The sequence below is a fragment of the Myxine glutinosa genome, chromosome 6 (assembly GCF_964187855.1).
Source record: "Myxine glutinosa chromosome 6, kmMyxGlut1.1, whole genome shotgun sequence".
Taxonomy (NCBI): Eukaryota; Metazoa; Chordata; class Myxini; order Myxiniformes; family Myxinidae; genus Myxine; species Myxine glutinosa.
In genome coordinates this window covers 85,172,838-85,194,572 of record NC_136266.1, presented here as the reverse complement: position 1 = coordinate 85,194,572, position 21,735 = coordinate 85,172,838, and the positions used below count along the sequence as shown (strand labels likewise).

At 42.0% G+C, this 21,735-nt stretch overlaps 1 protein-coding gene across 1 annotated transcript in view; it reads left to right on the top strand.

Moving 5' to 3' along the window:
* Positions 1-21,735, top strand: part of LOC137430032 (ephrin type-A receptor 3) — a 493,848-nt gene that overhangs the window by 455,562 nt on the left and 16,551 nt on the right. The gene's annotated exons all lie outside the window — the stretch shown is intronic.

Below are 21,735 nucleotides of genomic sequence, written 5' to 3'. Positions count from 1 at the left end.
GTTAATTCTAATTTCACGCAATCCGCTGCTGAGTCATCTTTACTTTGTCCTAACCTCAACTCTTCATTAATACCGCATGTATTTTTGTGCAACACTCAAACTACAATAAGCATTTTGTAAATTAATTTTGTAAATAATTATGTACTTTTTTGTAGTTTTTGTAAAGCATTTTGTAAATAATTATGTACATTTTTTTGGTAGTTTTTGTAAAGCATTTTGTAAATAATTATGTACAATTTTTTTGTAGTTTTTGTAAAGCATTTTGTAAATAATTATGTACATTTTTTTGGTAGTTTTTGTAAAGCATTTTGTAAATAATTATGTACATTTTTTTGTAGTTTTTGTGAAGCATTTTGTAAATAATTATGTACATTTTTTTGTAGTTTTTGTAAAGAATTTTGTAAATAATTATGTACTTTTTTGTAGTTTTTGTAAAGCATTTTGTAAATAATTATGTACATTTTTTTGTAGTTTTTGTAAAGCATTTTGTAAATAATTATGTACATTTTTTTGTTGTTTTTGTAAAGCATTTTGTAAATAATTATGTACATTTTTTTGTTGTTTTTGTAAAGCATTTTGTAAATAATTATGTACATTTTTTTGTAGTTTTTGTAAAGCATTTTGTAAATAATTATGTACTTTTTGTAGTTTTTGTAAAGCATTTTGTAAATAATTATGTACATTTTTTTGTAGTTTTTGTAAAACATTTTGTAAATAATTATGTACATTTTTTTGTAGTTTTTGTAAAGCATTTTCTAAATAATTATGTACATTTTTTTGTAGTTTTTGTAAAGGATTTTGTAAATAATTATGTACATTTTTTGTGGTTTTTGTAAAGCATTTTGTAAATAATTATGTACATTTTTTTGTAGTTTTTGTAAAGGATTTTGTAAATAATTATGTACATTTTTTGTGGTTTTTGTAAAGCATTTTGTAAATAATTATGTACATTTTTTTGTAGTTTTTGTAAAGCATTTGGTAAATAATTATGTACTTTTTTGGTAGTTTTTGTAAAGGATTTTGTAAATAATTATGTACTTTTTTTGGTTTTTGAAAAGCATTTTGTAAATAATTATGTACATTTTTTTTGTAGTTTTTGTAATGCATTTGGTAAATAATTATGTACTTTTTTGTAGTTTTTGTAAAGGATTTTGTAAATAATTATGTACATTTTTTTTGTAATTTTTGTAATGCATTTGGTAAATAATTATGTACTTTTTTGTAGTTTTTGTAAAGCATTTTGTAAATAATTATGTACATTTTTTTGTAGTTTTTGTAAAGCATTTTGTAAATAATTTTGTAAATAAACAATAATAATTGTGTGTGAAGTCAATTAAGCTTTTGTAAACTGACCGTAACCCCGACAATACAACACCAGATCGTACGATTGAGTACGGACTACACGATGAGTAATTAGCTTGGTACTTGTTGCCTCCGGAACCAAAGGTGGGTGGAGGTTATGTTTTCACCCCTGTATGTCTGTTTGTTTGTTTGTCTGTCGGTTGTGAACAACATATCTCAAAAAGTTGTGGACAGATTCGGACGAAATTTTGCCGAGATGTAGCGTATGTGACAAGGACGAAATGATTAGATTTTGGTGAAGATCCGGATTCGGATCCGGCTACTGGAATTTTATAGTGATTCTTCATCATTGGGAAATAGGGCGAAAACTATACAGAGCAGGATATCTCAAAACGTTATGGATGGATTTGGACGAAACTTGTTGGACAGGTTGTGTATGTGACAAGGAAGAATCTATTCTATTTTGGTGAAGATATGGATCTGGATCCAGCTAGTATAATGTTTTTAAGTGATTCTTCACTATTGAGTGATATGGCTAAAAATGATAAATAGCAGGATATCTCAAAAAGTTGTGGACGGATGCTTTTGATTAAATGTGATTCTGTATTGTGATTTTCTGGTCTATTCTGAGATACAAAACGTAAACTGTTCACCTGGTTTAAAATATGTGATGTGGGTTAGGTTTGTTTTTGTTTTTTTTTTGTATACATGATCGAGGCTCGTGAAAGAGCGAACATTAATCACACAGAAAGACAAACCAACACATAAAACATATAAGATGGGGAGTAGTAGACAAGATGGGGAGAGAGGGGGAAGGAAACAAACAACATTTGAGAGCAGGGACATCGAGAGATCTTCCCCAATCCAAAACCTTGATGTTTTCTACCCCCGCTAATTTCACCCCAAATCCACTTTTTTGAAATACCAACTTCTGTCCTTGGTCCTTGGTCCTTGGTGTCCCTGTGTTTTATACTTCTCCCACCCCCTCCACCCCTTCCCACGCCTCCTCCCCCCAAGCCCTCTCCCTCCCACACATCTCCCTGCTCTCAAATGTTATGTTTGTGTGCTTCCCCTTCTCTCCCCATCTTGTCTTCCGCTCCCTCTTTTTATATATTTTGTTTGTCTGGTTGATTTGTTTGTGAAATAAATGTTAGCTCTTTCACGAGCCTCGATTCAGTATCCCAAAGAAGAAGAAAAAAAAAAAAAGAAAGATCTGTGGGAGGGAGTGGGCTTTGGGGGGGGGGCATAGGAAGGGGAGGTGGGAGAGGTATAAAACATATGGACACTGCACAGACTTCCAGGAAAAAAGTTGGAATTTCAAACAAAGTGGATCTGGGGTGAATTAGCGGGGGTAGAAAAGATCAAGGTTTTGGATGGGGGAAGATAAGAGATGGTGGTGAACAGCTGTTTTAAAGACCTGGAGGGAGGAGTGGTATTGAAGGGAGTGTGGGAGTTTGTTCCAGAGGCGGGGGAAAAGAGGAATGAAAGAGTGAAGGTGAGCAGAGAGCCTAGATTTCGGCAGTTTAACTATCAGAGGGTTGCTGGCAGATCTTGTGCGACCTGTAGGAATATTTGGGGGACAAAGCACAGAGAGAGCTGGGGCAGCAAGGCCGGAGAGGAGTCGGTAGAAGACAGAAAGACCACCAACCTGCCTGCGGTGAGTGAGTGAAAGGCCCTCAGAGTTAGCTTCATTGCGGGAGATTCCAATGATTCTGAAAGCTTTGGTTTCAACAGCGTGTATCCGAGCGAGGTGTGAGACAGGAGCACCGGCCCAGAGGGGGGGAACAGTATTCCATTGAGCTGTGGATGAAAGCCTTGTATGAGGTGAGGAGCTCAGGTGTGCCAAGGAAAGACTTCGCACGACGGAGGATACCCAGTCGGCGAATAGCTTTGGAGGCCAGCTTGGAAATGTGGTTTTCCCAAGAAAGATCATGGCAGATAGTGAGACCCAAAAGCTTGAGCGACAGAACTTCTTGGAAAAGATTGTTGAGAAAGTGGATGGGAGGGTTGTCCAGTCGGTCTTTTCGGAGAGTGTGAGAGTGTGAGATTTGTCAGGATTGAAAGACATGTTCCACTTGTTCGACCAGTCTTTGATTTTGTCCAGGTCTTCAGAGAGTGAGGAGGCTGCAGACTACCGATCTGAGGGAAGAGGAATGGAGCGGCAGAGGGTGGAGTCATCAGCAAAGAGATTGAGAGGATTTTCCAGAGAGTCGGAGAGATCATTGATAAAGACCAGAAAAAGCACAGGGCCCCGAACACTGCCTTGGGGAACTCCAGCCTGAACAGGAAGGGGAGATGAGAGAAATCCATTCAGGGCCACACGTTGACTACGACCAGAGAGGAAGTCCGCACGCCATGCGTGGAGATTTCCATGGATACCATAGGAGGAGAGTTTGGTGAGCAGAGCTGGGTGCCAGACCGTATCGAAGGCATGTGATATGTCAAGGGAGACAGCTCTGATTTCCTGTTTGGCATTGAGGACCTCCATCCATTGTTGAGACAGCAGAAGCAGCATGTCCAGAGTAGAATGACCTGGTCTGAATCCAAATTGATGATCGGAGATCAAGCCATTGGAGAAGAGGAAGGATTTGATATCCGAAGCAATGATGGATTCCATGACTTTGCTGATAATTGGGAGCAGGCTGATTGGTGTGTAGTTGCAAGGATCTGTTTTTGCACATTTTTTATGTAAAGCGGTAATGTTTGCTGATTTCCAAGCAGATGGCAGATGACCTTGAGCAAAAGAGAGGGTGAAAAGAACAGAGAGAGGGTGAGATAGAGCGGAATAGCAGGATTTATCGGAGGGTAGATTTATGTATGAGGGATTGGGTTAGGTGGAAGGTTACATAAGGAGAGGGAGCGTTAGCTATGCTGAGGGAAGGGTTAAATATGGCAGAGGGGAGTTAGATATAGTGGGAGGTGAGGGTTGGATATGGGAAGGAAGGGTTAGATATGGGGCAGGGGATGGGGGTAATATATGGGACAGCTGATTAATAAACAGGACAGCGGTTAATGTGTGTTTGTGTTTTTTAAGCCTTAAACTGGCCTATTTCCGTCCATTGTAGGATGAAGGCATCATTTACATCATGCTGGGTTTTTTTTAGTAAACTTTCCACGTTTTCCAAGTGTAGGTTGGTGAGAATGAGCGACCGTGGGAATCAAACACACAACAGCCAATGGAGAGAAAAAACTAGTACATGAGTCCTTGATCAAGCATACCGATTCAGATGTAGACAATAAGTATAAATACTATAAACTTTTGAGATATATTGATGATCTCAACAGAAAAATGTTCAAACTATGCATATATATACATGAGTGAAGGAGGGTTTTAGGCGAATTGCACTTTCCATAAAGGTCGCCATCGTAATCCGAAGGAATGTACATTTAATATTTTAATTATTCATTTTTCTGCTTTGTTTTTAGGAACTATACATCTCAGATCATTTCCCACAGCCAGAGAATGAAGCAATGCATGGGTGACTCTTGTATTAATGGTGTGTGTGTGTATGCATCTTTCATTATTCCATGTGATTGGTTCATCCACTCATGGATGCTTGTGATGTGGAAAGGCCTTGGAATGTATCTGCTTTTTTGTTGATGTTTCTTCTTTCTTTTCTTCTCTTTTGTTATTTTCCTCTTCCCTTATTTGCATTCTCATTTCTTGTTGAATCCCCATCTTTATTTATAGCTTTGCTTCTTTCTCCTCCTGCTAATACAGTATTTTGCATTTGGCTAACAGGTTGTGAGGGTCACCGATGCCTCCAATTTTTATCCTCGGGAATGTTTTACTTCCCACTGACAAAACCTATCGTATCCATGGATACACACTTTTTCGCTTTTTCGATTTTGGATCATGGGAGCACCCACGTCGGGTTGCCACCTGAAACTTTGGATCTGCACTCGTCCCTTATTTACCAACTGATTGCTCTGAAACTCAAAACAGGCCATTCATGTTTGACGTTCTGAATGATCGCTCGGTCTCAGATTTTTCGATTTCACATCAGGGGGCCTCCAGGGGCATCACAGAGGTGGGGGTGGGGGGTCCCCAAAATTAGCAGAGAGGTGAACTACAACCTGAAGAGATGACCGTCAGCCCACTTGGGGCTATTTGTTTTTCAACATAGAATAAAGAACTAGTCTTACTAGTGAAGACTCGTGTTGATTTCCTCTTTTGCTGTGACGAAGGTTTAATGCCTGAAATGTCAGCTTCTCCTTGCTTCCCACGGCAGTTAGCATACTTTGATCAATGTTCTCTTGATTCCATCTATTTTGCAACACATTGACAGCATTTCTTAACAAGAGCCCGTGTGTCCGTGATACCACAATTTGTCTATCTCACTTGTCAAAACAACCCTGTAGCCTCAGACTCTAATCTGTATGGTCATCTAGTGGATGAGTTACCTGGACATCAACTTGTGAATGATGGTGAGATTAACAATGCAGTTCCAAAATGGATGGAACACAGTGTCAAGTGATCAGTGGATGTTGTGTGGTGATCCTCAGCTGTTTTTCAGATTAAACCTCAGTGCGTTAAATCTGAAACACCTGCTTTATTCTGTCATTGAGGCCATTAAGTCCAAAACACTGCTGTGAAGGATGAAACTGCACATGCATTTGGGTTTTAGGAATAAGGAGCATGTCTACCGCTTTAACAAACTATATGTATTGGGATCAGAGGACCATGCATGTTTTTTTTTTTCATATATAATGCGTCTGTTAAGTTTGAATGATATTGTTTGCTGCTTTGTGACCTTTTCATTTTTATTTTTGAAGTAAAGAAGTTTAACATGAATCAAATTTGACTGCTTTTAATATCTTTCTTCTTTATTGCTATCCTTCCTTCTTTCTTTCTTTCTTTCTTTTTTTCTTTCTTTCTTTCTTTCTCTCTCTCTCTCTCTCTCTCTCTCTCTGACCGTACACAGCTGTTGTTGCAATGGTGACTAGCTCTCATGCGAAAAAGGTCCAGTCAGGCAGGGGTCAAAGGGGCCACTGTCGATCCCCTTGCAGGGTGATGGGTGTGAAGCACCCTGAAGCTGAGGTTTTGGGTATTTAAATATGCCCAATAGAGCGTCAAGAGCCATCTCTCTCTCTCTCTCTCTCTCTCTCTCTCGCCCTCTCTCTCGCCCTCTCTCTCGCCCTCTCTCTCGCCCTCTCTCTCTCGCCCTCTCTCTCTCGCCCTCTCTCTCTCGCCCTCTCTCTCTCGCCCTCTCTCTCTCGCCCCCTCTCTCTCGCCCTCTCTCTCTCGCCCTCTCTCTCTCGCCCCCTCTCTCGCCCTCTCTCTCAGTCTACAACTAGATTGGAGTCCACCTTTGGCAAATCATATTGATTGGGCATGATTTAGATTTAGAAAGAAACAAACCTTTGTATAAAAGGTCCCACAGTTGACGGTGCTTGTCAGAGAAGAAACTCTACAATGAAGTCCAAGGAACTGTCCGTATAACTCCGAGGTAGAATTGTAAGGAGGCATAGATATGGGGAAGGGTATAAAATCATTTCTAGAGTGTTGAAAGTTCCCAAGAGCACGGTAACCTCCATAATTAGGGAATGGAAAGAACATGGAACTACTCAGACTCTTCCTAGAGCTGGCTGTCTGACCAAACTGAGCAACTAGGCAAGAAGGACCTTGGTCAGGGAGGTGATGAAGACCCCAATGACCACTCTGACGAAACACCAGAGTTCCTCAGCTGAGAAGAGAGAACCTGCTGGAAGGAAAACAGTCTCTGCAGCACTTCACAAATCCAGGCTGTATGGGAGAGTCACCAGACGGAAGCCACTCTTCAGAAAAAGGCACATGACAGCACACCTGTTGGTTTGCAAAAAGGCATGGAAAAGATTGAGAGCTTGAAGCCAAAAAATTATGTGGTTTGATGAGACGAAAATTTAACTCTTTGGCCTGAATGCAAAGTGCTACGTGTGGTGGAAACCGAGCACAGCTCATCACCCATCCAACACAATCCCTACCATGACGCATGGTGGTGGCAGCATCATGCTATGGGGATGTTCTTCAACGTCAGGGAGGAAAGACATGTAAAAATAGAGGGTACAATTAATGGAGCCAAATACAGGCAAATCCTTGAAGAGAACCTGCTTCAGAGTGCAAAAGACCTTAGACTGTGGTGAAGATTTACATTCCAACAGGACAATGACCCCAAACATACAGCCAAATCAACACTGGAATGGCTTCAGAACAAGAACGTGAAAGTCCCTGAGTGGCCCAGCCAAAGCCCAGACTAGAATCCAATTGAGAATCTGTGGAAATACTTGAAGATTGCTGTTCACCGATGATCCCCATCAAACTTGACAGAGCTTGAGGAAATCTGCAAGGAAGAATGGGAGAAACTCAACACACCCAGATGTGCAAAGCTGATACAAACAAGAAGGCTCGAAGCTTTAATCTCTGCCAAAGGCGCTTCTACGATGTGTTGACTCAAGGGGTTGAATACTCATGTAAATTAGATATTTCTGTATAATATGTAAAATTTATAAATAAATAAAAAAATTATATTCTGACATTATGGGGTATTGATTTCACTGATGTGTAGGTCAGTGATAAAAAAAAAAATCTCAATTCAATGCATTTTAAATTCAGGCTGTAACACAACAAAATGTGAAAAAGGGCAATGTTGTGAATACTTTCTGAAGACACTGTATATACCTGACACTCGCATTATTGTTTTTTTATTCTTTCCTCGGGTACTTTCAAAAGTGCTGTCACAAACTTTTGAAATGTACTTTTCCTTGTTTTCTAAACTAAAGCATTTATCAGCAGACAATGTATTTTTTTTGCCAAAAATTCAGTGTTTGGGCAACCTTATTACCCATTGTCTTTACCAAAAGATTACATGTATGATCATTTCAAGTAAACAACTGCATCAAAAATTGTTAAGACTTTCTAATTTGGCACTTTCTCAAATGCATTCCCCAGCATTGTCAGTTGTTAGCAGAAAACACTGAATCAACAAATGTAAATAAATGTAAGGAGGGAGGGAAGAAACCAAACCTTTGCATTTTATCTAATGCCTAGTGTGAATCTGAAGATGCCATTCCTACGATTGTGTACATCACTTGTAAGTGCCGCAGCACTAACTATATTGTAAAATCACAATGTTAAATGCACAAACGAACGACATAACATTAAGCATACCGTGTGCAGCACATACATTTTACTGTATGTGCTTGTAATGTAAAGTCTATGAAACGTCCATGGACAAAATAATTTATTTATATGCATTTGCATGCACTTCCCTCAAATTAACGATATACAGTGCCTTCAGAAGGTATTCACACCCCTTGGCTTTTTCACATTTTGTTGTGTTACTGCCTGACTTTAAAATGGATTAAATTTAAAAAAATTGTTATCAATCTACACAAAATACCCAATAATGACAAAGTGAAAGGATGTTTTTAGAATTTTTACCAGTTTATTGAAAAAGAAACACAGAAATATCTAATTTATATGAGTATTCAACCCCCTCAGTCAATACTTCATAGAAGCGATTTTGGCAGCGATTACAGCTTCAAGTTTTCTTGGGTATGTCTTATCAGCTTTGCACATCTGGATTTGGGGAGTTTCTCCCATTCTTCCTTGCAGATTTACTCAATCTCTGTCAAGCTGGATGGGGTCAAGTTTTCCTCAAGCTTTCCACAGATTCTCAATGGGATTCAAGTCTCGACTTTGGCTGGGCCGTGCACGGACGTTCACATTCTTGATCTGAAGCCATTCCAGTGTTGCTTTCACTGTATGCTTGGGGTCTTTGTCCTGTTGGAATGTAAATCTTCACCACAGTCTAAGGTCTTTTTAGCTCTGAAGTAGTTTCTCCTCAAGGATTTGCCTGCATTTGGCTCTATTCATAGTTTCATCTATCCTCACAAGTTTCCCAGTCTCCTTCCGCTGAAAAGTATCTCCATAGCATGATGCTGCCATCACCATACTTCACGGTAGGGATGGTGTTAGATGGGTGATTAGCTGTGCTCTGTTTTCGCCAGACAAAGTGCTTCACTTTCCTGCCAAATAGTTAAATTTCATCTCATTCGACCACAGAATATTTTACCTCATGCTCTCAGTCTTTCAGGTGTCCTTTTGCAAACTCCAGGTGTGCTGTCATGTGCCTTTTTCTCAGGAGTGGCTTCTGTCTGGCCACCCTCCCATAAAGCCTAGATTTGTGAAGGGACACATAGACTGTTGTCCTTCTAGCAGGTTCTCCCAACTCAGCCAAGGAACTCTGTAGTTCTGTCGGAGTGGTCATTGGGTTCCTGGTTACCTCCCTGACCAAGGTCCTTCTTGCCCGGTTGGTCAGTTTGCTTGGATGACCATCTTTTAGAAGAGTGTGGGTAGTTCCATATTATTTCCATTTCTTATTGATGGAGTTTACTGTGCTCTTGGTAACTTTAAACACTCTAGAGTCCAGAAATTATTGTTACTAGGGCATTGCCCGTACTATATCTATATCTAAAATTATATCCCCCCCCTCTATTTACATGAAATGGTTTGGTCCAAAGCGAACGGCTTCCGGAGTTTGGTAAAGCAATCGCCATCGCGTGCACAAACGCGCAGGAAAGCGAATGAATCGCAAATTCGTTTTTATTAGTTTTAAAACTTTATTAAAACATAGTTTAACGGCAACATAGTTTTCCAACGTGAAATAAATGAATACGCTGTCAAATGTGCCATCCGAGGCAGAGTGTGTCCGCCACGTTCGGCACACGCGATCGTTCGCTGGTCTCTGATTGGTTGAATCGTTTTTTGGACATAGCTCGGTAAGTAATTGTCCGATTAATATGAAACCTTGAAAAGGCACATCCTCGGGTCCCCAGCAATATACCTGGCAAGTTAAAAGTATATCGGACCCGTGGTTGTCGAGAAACAGCGGTCACAGACAAACGTACAGACAGAGATTACTGGAATTATAGATAGATGCCTTTCCCCAGATCTACTGTACGCCCCTCACAATTCTATCTCAGAGTTCTACGGACAGTTCCTTGGACTTCATGGTAGAGTTTATGCTCTGACATGCACTGAAAACTGTGGGACCTTGTATAGAAAGGTATGTTTCTTTCTAAATCATGCCCAGTCAATTGAATTGGCCACAGGTGGACTCCAATCAAGTTGTGGAGACATCTCAAGGATGATCAAAGGAAATTTGATGCACCTGAGCTCAATTTGGAGTTTCATAACAAAGGGGTTGAATACTCATTGTCTCAAGACATTTAAACTTTTAATTTTTGATTTGTAATAAATTCTAAAAAAAAACAAATTCCACTTTGACAGTGTGGGGTATTATGTGTAGATCAGTGTCAAAATATCTAAATTCAATCCATTTTAAATTCAGGCTGTAGCAACAAAATATGAAAAGTCAATGGGTGTGAATACTTTCTGAAGGCACTGTAGAACACTTGGAGCTACCTGTGTTTGGAATGCATTTTATTGATAGTGCTTTGAACACTTTTTATGTCAAACATCCCCCTCTCTCTCTCTCTCTCCCTCTCTCTCTCTCTCTCTCTCTCTCTCTCTCTCTCTCTCTCTCTCTCTCTTTCTCTTTCTCTTTCTCTTTCTCTTTCTCTTTCTCTTTCTCTTTCTCTTTCTCTTTCTCCCCCATTCTCTCGCATTATAGGAAGAATAACCATATTTTTCTCTAATTTGTGGTGGGGAGCAACAATTAATGGTGTTTCCAGCCTTTCCAAACTGTAAACATTTTAAATATTATGAATTTGTAATTTAAGCAGTGTCATTCTGAAGCCGTTCTGAAAGTCATGAACATGTTTATTGTACAGTAAAACAAATGTACATGTAAGACAACTGATATTGTCAATAGCAACTGGACAAACCACATTGCTTTTCTGCAATACAAAATCTCCAAAACAATCCACGCATTTCTGCCAGCACCGCACGAGCTTAAAAATCCAGAAGTCCTTTGCAGTACTACTTTGAAACCAGCTACGCATGGCTATCTGGACTGCCTCATCATTTTCATAGGGACCACGTCTTGACTGTACAGGTGGTGGGGAGCACTTCGCAGACATTCTTTGAGATTTCCACCAATGTTAGATGCAGTGTGAGGTATAGTATTGTTATGTTGAAAGAGACAGCTTTTTTCATCTGGCACTTTTCCCAAAGTGCATGTTTCAATTTATTGAGCGTCTGAACTTAGTGAGCCACGTTGATGGTTTCCCCTATGAGCAGGAAATCAACTAGTATGCATCCCACAGCAACCCAAAAGACAGTTCCCATAACTCTTCCGGTGGAAGGTACGCTTTTGGCCTTCTTCTTTTTTGGAGATGTGGAGTGATTCCATTCCATGCTTTGCTTCTTGGTTTCTGTGTCAAAATGGTGTAACAAGCTTTCATCACTAGTCATGATATGGAACAGGAAGTCAACACCCTCAGCAGCATGTCGTTGAAGCAACTGTGATGACACATCCATGTGTGTGTTTTTGTGTTCCTTCCTAAGCAATTGGGCAACCTAATGGGAACAAATTTTTTGATATCCCAAGGTGACTGTCATCTCCTGTATGATATGGTGTCCTATGCCAAGATGTGTTCTGATCTCCCTAACCATCACCCTTTGATCGTAACTGATGAGCTCACCAACTTTCTGCTCATTGCATTCAGTCATGATGATCAACTTTGGAAATCCCTGTGGGTTGTGTGAAATTTTGTTGCTTTATTTTTGAGGGAGCTGCAGATGGAGGAAATGTTGAGTTGGATCTTGGAGATGGCGTGAAGCTGGAGGGTGTGAAAACATTTTGTTACCTTGGAGACATGCTGAATGGAGAAGGTGGATCCGACTCGGCAACGGTTGCTCGAGTGAGATGTGCATGGAAGAAGTTTCGGGAACTGAGTGGCATGCTGACGATGAGGGGAGTGTCGTTGAAGCTGAAGGGAAACGTGTATGCTGCATGTGTGAGAAGTGTTATGATTTATGGGAGCGAGACATGGGTTATGAATGTAGAGCAGCAACGAAGGCTGGAAAGGGTGGAAATGCGAATGGTTCGGTGGATGTGTGGAGTATCGTTGAGAGAGAGGAAGACAAATGATGAATTGCGAAAGTTGATGGGAATAGAGCCTGTGATTGATGTTGTGAAGAGAAACAGGTTGAGATGGTTTGGTCATGTGTTGAGGAAGGATGAAAGTGACTGGTTGAGAAGAGTGATGGAAATGAATGTAGAAGGAAGTAGAGGATGGGGAAGACCGAGAAAGACTTGGCTAAAGATGGTCGAAGAAGAAATGCAGGCAAGGGGGTTAACAAGGGGAGATGCAGAAAATAGGGCAAAATGGAGAAGATTGTCATGGGGACCGCAAGGCTAACCCCCGCTCTTGCAGGGAAAATGGCCTTAAAACGCCTGTTGTTGTTGTTTTTTGCATTCAGTCATGATGTTTCTTGGCTGACCACAGCATGTCTGATCGGCAATGTCCGTCTTTCCATCTTTGAAGTGTTTAACCCACCTTCTGACACCATGCTAGCACCCATGCAAGCATCTTCATACACATGACTCAATCGGCTGTAGATATCTGCAGCTGAGTTGTTCTCCTTCACGAGGAATTCAATCACTGCACATTAGCAAAATGATATGTCCTTGACAGCCATTTTGTCACAATGTATTGTCGGAACACCCATGGTGTGTATGTACCAAACCTGAGTTTATATTGGAGTGGATAGATGGATAGATGTCACTAATAACTTGTGTTCTACTATATTCGGTAAAAACGTGTGGAAACCACTGATAGTACATTGTGTTATGTAGAATTATTATATGTAAGTGCAAAATTTGCTACACTAGTGGAACCAATGTTTTTTTGCATCTATGTACCCTTGGCAACAAGACCTGAGTTGGTTCCATTTTTTTCAATGGCGTCTTCGTCCCTAACCCCAAGCCAAGTAGAAGTCCACGCTATGAAAACTTTCAACTTGGTCAGTATCAAGATAAAGTTGTTAATGCAACACAGCAAGACTTTGCATGGCTACTTTCACGGTATTCACAGAGGCACCATGAAGAGACATCAGACGGTATACCAGTTTGGTCAGCATACAATTCTCGTGTGTGCACTCCAGAAGAGAACAAGACACCCAACTTTGATCAAGATCACACAATGCCTATCATTAAGGCACCAGCTCATGAGTGGACAACACTGGTGACGGTTCTTGAGAAGCTTTCGTACCTCAATAGTGTTGTGTGTCCAGAAAACACTGGAACGATCTTAGTTACATTTGACATGGATCTTTACAAGAGGGCCCTAAAGTTAGAATATCTTCATGACCAATATGCTGGGAAATGGATGGTATGCCCTGGTGTTTTCCACACTGTCTTGTGTGCACTAAGGTGCCTTGGGAGGACTGTTGAGCACAGCGGGCTTGATGAAGCTTGGAGCAAGGATCTGTACAGCACTGTGACAGTAAATCAGATACTCAATGGGAATCACCACAATCGTGCTGTTCAAGCGCATGAGCTCACATTAGAGGTATTCTTTGATCTCTGGCTTTCAGAATTTCTGAAAGAGAAGCCTGCAGTTGTAGAAGCTCTATCTGCCTGTATGGATAACTTGATAGAAGCAAACAAGAAAGAGGTAAGCATTCAGGAAGCCCATCAACAACTTCTAATGGAGATTGAACATCCAAACTTGGAAAAGCAGCTGAGTGATTTTGACAGGAGCCACAGTAAATTCCCAATGTATCAATGGGCACGAATGTACACGAGGCAGGTGTTGGCGCTGATTAACTTCACACGTTCACTGAAGCAGCCAGATTTCTTCCTGTACTTGGCGTCTCTAGAAAATTTGTGCATATACTTCTTCAGCTACAACCGACTAGATTATGCTGAAAACAAGTTGTTAGCCAAAGATATTTCTCAAAAAACGTCTGTTAACTGGATATAAGTGTTCTGGTGGATTTTCTGTACAAGGAATGACAAAAATGCCAGAAAAAATGGTTAATCAAAGTGTTTGATGTGAAAAGATACATACAAAATTGCAAAAAATGGCGGCCATTTTGAAAGTCAAAATGTTGTTTTGAATGTCAAATGTCATGAAATGAAAGTCATGAAAGTCAAAATGGCCGCCGAAGACGCCATTTAAAAAAATGGAACCAACTCAGGTCTTGTTGCCTAGGGTATAAGGATTTCAAAAAACATTGGTTCCACTAGTGTAGCAAATTTTGCACCACAATGACACAACACCATGTACTATGATGCTCATTACTTTTGGTACGGCCCTCGTACTTAAGAGATCAAAATCACAATTAATATCATGTCATAATTTTTTATGAATGCTATGCTTTGTAAGTGAAACTAGGTATATTAAAAAATAACAAGTGCTAGATTTTTCTTATGTACTAGAAAATTTTGTTGCTGGTGTTCTCTTTTCCCTTTACAATGGATGAGGTCCAATGGCAACAAGCTCCTGTCCTGCCTTGACCAAAATACTCCTCCATTCCCCTCTATCCTCAGCCAACTCTCTCCACTCTACAACCACCCCACCTTACTTTTATCCCTCTTCACACAATCCTTCCATCTCAACCGGGGTCTACATTTTTTGTTCCCTCAACCTATCCACTCTCTTTGCCATTCTCTCTTTCCCCATCTGCATCAAATGTCCAGCCCATCTCAGCCAGTGCTTCACCAATCTCCTCCCTCAGTTTATCCATCCTCCTTATATCCACCGTTTTCACTCCCACAATCCTCCTGACCCAGTTGTTCCCACAAACCTGCATCCTCTGTTGTTGTCTCTCTGTCAGTGTTACCTTCTCCAGACCGTAAAGGTAGGCCGGCGTTATGCACGACATCAGAACATTTCCTTTCAATCTCCTTGAAATCTTTCTCTCTGCCATTACACCCTCCACCCTCCTACACGTATTTGCACCCTCCCGAATCCTCCTCCGCACCTCTGCCTCTGACGTACCATCCCCGGTCACTGTTCGACCCAGACACTCAAACCTATTTCCTTGTCTGATCTCCTTCCCTTCTAACTTGATATTCATTTATTTTCTCTGCTGCCAAACCCACATCACCTCTGTTTTCTCCATGCTCATTTTCAGCCCATGTTTCTCAAATGCCTCCTACTTCCCCAGTACTTCCTGCATCTCCTGCCCACTCTTCACCACAACAACCATACCGTCTGCATACAATATCCCACCAAGAATACACCTCATGTTTACCTCCCTGCTTACTAACACCATCACTATGATAAACAGGAGTGGTCTGAGAGCGCTTCCTTGCCTCAAACTGATGTTCACAATGAACTCCTCCGACTTCCCAGGGCCAACCAAAACTCTTCCCTTTGTTGCCTTGTACATCTTTCCACCAGCCTAACTACTACCTCCAGCATTCCCATTCATCTCCGTTTTGCCATCACTATCTCTCTCGGGGCAGTGTCATAGGCCTTCTCCAGATCCACAAATCCCAATGCCATTTTACCTTGCATCTCCAACCTCTTCTCCACCAGCTGTCTCAGTGCGAACATCCCATTTGTCATTTCCTTACCCTTTCTAAACCCCTGCTACTGTTCTCCGATCTCCGTCTCCACACTCTTCATTATCCTCCCATCCAGAACCCTCTCTAGCACCTTCAAGACATGACGAAGGAGTGCAATGCCCCTGTACTTCCCTGGATCTTGAACATCCCCCTCTCTGTCACTAGCCTCCTGCCATCATCCTTAATCACCATCCCACCCCCTTCTCCTCATTCCCCCTGGCCTTCATGTCCTTGCTATCCTCATCCCTGTCACAAGCCAATTTTTCGATCATCTTCCTCACAACATCCTCTTCCAACTTGTTGTACACCTCATCTTCCATATCATTCCTTGCCTTATACACAGCTCTCCATGATGCCTTCTTCTTCTGCACCTACAGGTGCATCAACCCTGCATCAGGCTGCCACACTCTATCGTTGATCCTCTCTATCGTATTCCAAACCGCCTCCTTTTCACCAACTGCCCTCATTACTTCCTCTGTCCACCATATCTGGTTTCTCGACCTCAACGATGCACCCTTTCCTGATGACATTCCACACAACACTTCTTAAATTCCCCTAAATACCTCTCCGTACTTCTTCCACTCTTACTCCAAACCTTCCTCTTCTTTGCTAAGTTGCTTATACCTGGCCCTCACGCTCTCCTTGTACTCTATGGCGACGTTTCCCAGACACTTCCCCCAGCTAATAACCTTCCGACCTCTTCACACAATCCTTCCATCTCAACCGGTGTCTACATTTTTTGTTCCCTCAACCTATCCACTCTCTTTGCCATTCTCTTGGCAGAGCTTTGCTTGTATCCTCCTACCAACCTCTGTCCTTTTCTTCATCCTCACCATAAACACCACAGGCTTGTGCTGGGTTGTAACATGCTCTCCCACCACTGTCTTGCACTCCTTAACCCTCCACAATTGTCTCTTCCTTGCCACCACCAAACTCAGTTTGGTTCTGTGCTGTCCACTCCTGTAGGTAATCTTGTGCATTTCCCACTTTGGAAAGAATGAACCAGCTATGGTCATTCCATTTCTTATCACCAGCTCCACCAGCTCTTGACCCTCTCTATTCATCATTCCCCAACCAAATTTAGCAACACATTCCTCTTCACCTGCCTCTGCTACTCCGACATGCGCGCCTCACAATGCACATCATCACCTCTATCTCAACCATTCCCATCCTCTCCAGTTCGTCCCTGAATTCCTGCTTCTCTGTCCTACACCTTCCTGTTTGTGGCCCATATACCGTCATGAAACACCATTTGCCTCTGTATCACCACTAATGCCAAAACTATCTGTCCCTCCCACCTTTCTATTCTGACCACCTGCTTGCTGATCTCTTCCCATTATAATTCTATTGTTCCTATGCCATTACTCCTTCCATTACCACCCCTGTGCAACAGCTTGTATCCTCCTACCAACCTCCTTGCCCTGTCTCCTTTTCATCTGGTCTACTGCACACATCACACTTCCAACTGCCTTCTCTGCATCATCTGCACCAACTCAACCCCTCTCCCTCAACCCACATTGATGCCACATTCAAACTACCTAGCAGAACCTCACTTTTGAATCACTGCCCACCTGGCAGGGCTAGTACCATCTTGACTAGTTTGCGACACACAGGTCACCAATCAGCAGCGCTGCCCTGGCTGAACTGCTGTATCTCCTACCGTAGGCTGTTATCATAATCATTTGTGGGTGCACACATACTGTGGGCTCTTTTTTCACTCACTCTCCTCCTCCCTCCCCACCCTAAAGGCACTCAAGCAAAGTAAAAAAGTAACATTTCAAAGTAAGCACAGTAAGTGCTTTTCACACTCAATGCCGACCACTCAGTTCGACCCTCGTCTCCCTCGTTCAATCCTCCTCGTCTCCCTCGTTCAATCCTCCTCGTCTCCCTCGTTCAATCCTCCTCGTCTCCCTCGCCATGCAGGGCGCAATTTTTAACCGGGCCCGATCCAACGAACCACTGTGCCTCATCGCAGGCCAAGCCGAGTCCACAGGCAGAAAGATGAATCCCAGCCCGATCCGCCAAACCACTGCACCTCACCACTGGCCGAGCCAAGTCTACAGGCACAAAGATTAAACCCGGCCCAATGTACAGGACCACTACACATCACAGCGTGTAGAGTCCTGTCCACAAGCACAAAGATGAAACCAGGCCCAATGCCATGAATGCCCATAAAGCCCCAGAAATATCGAGTTGAATGTGGTGAAAACGTTTGTTCGTACTCCGCCCAAATTGTCTGAATCACAGCATCTTGCAATGGAGATCCCCATTGTGTTGGAGAAACTTGGTGTGCACCTTCTGATATGGCTTCAGGAGAGACTCATGGGCTGGATTGCATCCCGCCTGAATTTTATATTACCTTTGGTGATAGTATTGAACCAGAAGCAGAACTGTGAAGTTCTTCCGAAGAGTTTTCCAGTTGGGGAACTTCCCGTAATTGCAGCTGAGCCAACGTTTATTTATGACTGAAGAAGGATATACTGTAGCTGAGATAAAACTGGCATTCTGTGCTCTTGCTTTTTATGGAGGGCATCCCATCGGCCAGCTTTAGTTGGTGGATGATAAAGGTACTGTACCTACTTTGCGAAGAGTAGGTGAGGTATTGCCGGCACCTTGGCCAAATTTCAAATTATTGCTAAAATCTCCAGGAGGCACTGCTTCGGGGGCACTGCAATTCTCTTGTGAGAACTAATGCTAACCCACGGCCATGTGCTGCATGCGAATGTTAACTGTATGGACTTCACGATTTTCTCCAAAGTTCTCGTCACTCGTTTTAACTCGGTTTTGTCTTTTTGGTGCTTCCTGACCAAAACTCTAGTGTTCCAGGATGCTCCAATTCTGAAAGTTGATGCTGTTTGTGATACCATTTATGTGTGTGACATCATGCATATATGTATTATGAAGAAAACAATTAGCGGCGGAGGAGGGGGTCAAGAGAAAATTTTTGATAGTATTGATCATAAATATTTATTAGCTGTTTTGAAGGGATAGCGAAGACAATACAATATAAGATGGAGAACACCTCCAGGATAGATATTAATTATTTTCCTTGTGGAACAAGATGATGAAAATAGTGACATGTAACAGTTTAAGGTTAGAAATAACTGCAAAAATTAAAGACCTCTCAGATCATGTGGTTACTTTTGGCTCTGAAATGAATGCTGATAAAGTCAGGGATAAGGGGGGTTCGTGGTGGATTCTGAAGCCTCCTCTACCCTATTCATTAGCAATCTATGTTATCAGAAGATTGATGATGAAAGTATATACGACTATAGTTTCTCAGGAAGATGTTGTAAAGTCTTTAAATTACACTTTCAGGAAAGGACATGCCAGAATCAAATACCATTTACTGAATCTGCATGATTTTCTTAAAAACGGTGATATATTTTTCATGAACATGACCAAGCAAACGTTTCAGAACCTCAATTTCAATCATTATATAATTGTGCCACTAACGTCACAAAATAACTTGGAGAGTGGACAAGTAATTAACTTTCCCTACTAGGTTTGTATGTATTGGGGGAGATTATAACTCTACCCTCAACCCCAGACTTGAAAGGGATACTCCTGAGATGTATCCATCCAATGCCAGGTACTTAGCTCAGATTGTTAAGAATTTCAAACTTGTAGATGTGTTTTAGTTGAATCGTTCTAACACCTTTCTTTATGTATCAGTTTGTTGCTCAGAAAACCGGATAACCATGGGATACCAAGACAGGTGATATGTTAATCAAAGTATGGTAAATCTTTAAGATATATATATGTAGTCCATCTGGTTTATCTGATCATCACATGGTTGTGATGTCTTATTTCCATTTTCCTTCTTGTGGAAGTGCATATTGAACTTTCAATACAAAATTTTGCAAGATGTACTTTTAAAGATGCCTTTGGACTTGTATGATGTAACTATATGAATAGAAACATATCGGAAACATGAAGATATATAAATAGAAAGTCTTATTCAAATATTAGACAGTGGTGGAACTGAACAAAAGCGCATATTCGTATTTTTGTTGTCTTTGGGCATTTTTCTTATGCACCACCAGAAGCTCGTCTAGTATATCTGCTTTAAAACCTGATATGCTGTACTTAATTGTCAATAAGTAACTGGATCATCTGATGGCAACAAACAAAATCAACTGCTTATTGAAAAGTAGTCCTTACTGGTTAAGTTGGTCAGGGAGCATGCTGTTAGACCACTCATTCACCTATGGATGAGCGGACTTCAGCTTGGTACGCCAAAATAAGGATTTCTTTAAACTTGAGAAGGTTACCAAAACATATTGATAGATTCCTGGCCTACATTCCTCTAAAGGCACTATTTTGACTCGTCAAAGTGAGACTTAACTCCGCAATAAAACAGGTCTCACAATTCACTCCCAAGCCTGCAAGGACCACCTGCAGCACTACAAAGATGCCCACTCCCACGCCCGCTCCGCCTACTACTCTCAAATTATCCACTCTGGCTCTGGAAACCCAAAAGCACTCTTCTCTACAATAAACAAACTCCTCAGCCCCCTGGACACCACCACCCAGTCATTCACAGTAGACAACTGCATCTCCTTCCTTTCAATCTTCCAAAGCAAAATTGACAACATCTACAACAGCTTAACCACCACCACTCCTGCTCCCCCTCAAACCACCTGCCCCCCCTTATCCTGCCAACCCCTGTCTCAATTCTCCCCAGTCTCCCCTACTGACCTCTCTGAACTCCTCATAGGAATGAAAACTGCCACCTGCACTCTGGACCCCATCCCCTCCAGCTTTGTCAAGGCCTCCCTTCCTGCTCTCTCTCCACTTATCACTGCAACAATAAACTCCTCCCTGTCTAAAGGCATCGTCCCACCATCCCTCAAAATTGCTGCTGTTACCCCCATTCTGAAAAAACCTGGACTCAACCCTGACACCCTAAATAACTTCAGACCCATCTCCAACCTACCCTTTCTGTCAAAAGTTTTGGAACGTGCTGTAGCCACTCAACTCAAACATCACCTCTCTGCCAATAACCTGTATGAAACATTCCAATCTGGATTCCGCTCCAACCACAGTACTGAAACTGCTCTCCTCAAAATCACCAACGACCTTCTCCTTTCCTTTGACGCCGGCAACCTCAACATTCTCATCCTCCTCGACCTCAGCGCCGCCTTTGACACCATCAATCACACCATCCTCCTCACCTGACTTGAAACCACCTTTAACATTACCGGCACTGCCCTCTCTTGGATCAAATCTTACCTCTCTGACAGACGCCAGTTCATCTCCATCAATAACTGCAAATCCCCCACTGCTCCCCTCCCCCAAGGTGTCCCCCAAGGTTCAGTTCTCGGCCCCCTCCTCTTCATCCTGTACCTGTCACCCCTTGGTCACTTAATCCGCCGTCATGGTCTCCAATTCCACTGCTTCGCCGATGACATCCAGCTTTTCATCTCCACCAAGTCAGTCTCCACCGCCACCCACTCTATCCTGACAAACTGCATCACTGAAATAAATATCCTGGCTTCAAATCAACTTCCTCAAACTTAACTATGATAAATCTGAAATAATCATCATTGGCCCAAAAACGCTCACCAAATCCACCCATAACTTCGCCCTCAACATTGACGGTTTCCCAGTATCCACCTCCCCTCACATCCGAAATCTTGGCATCATCTTTGATCAAACCCTCTCCTTCGACAAATACACTAAACAAAAATCACAAAGACAGCCTTCTTTCACCTGAAAAACATCGCCCGTCTCCGTCCATCCCTCTCCTCCACGGCTGCCGAAACCCTCATCCACGCCTTCATCACCTCCCGTCTGGACTACTGCAACAGCCTCCTCTATGGTTCACCCTCAATAATCATCAATAAACTCCAATACATTCAGAACTCCGCTGCCCGTCTACTCACCCATTCCCGGACCCGTGACCACATCACCCCCGTCCTTTATAAGCTTCACTAGCTCCCCATCCCCCAGAGAATCCAGTACA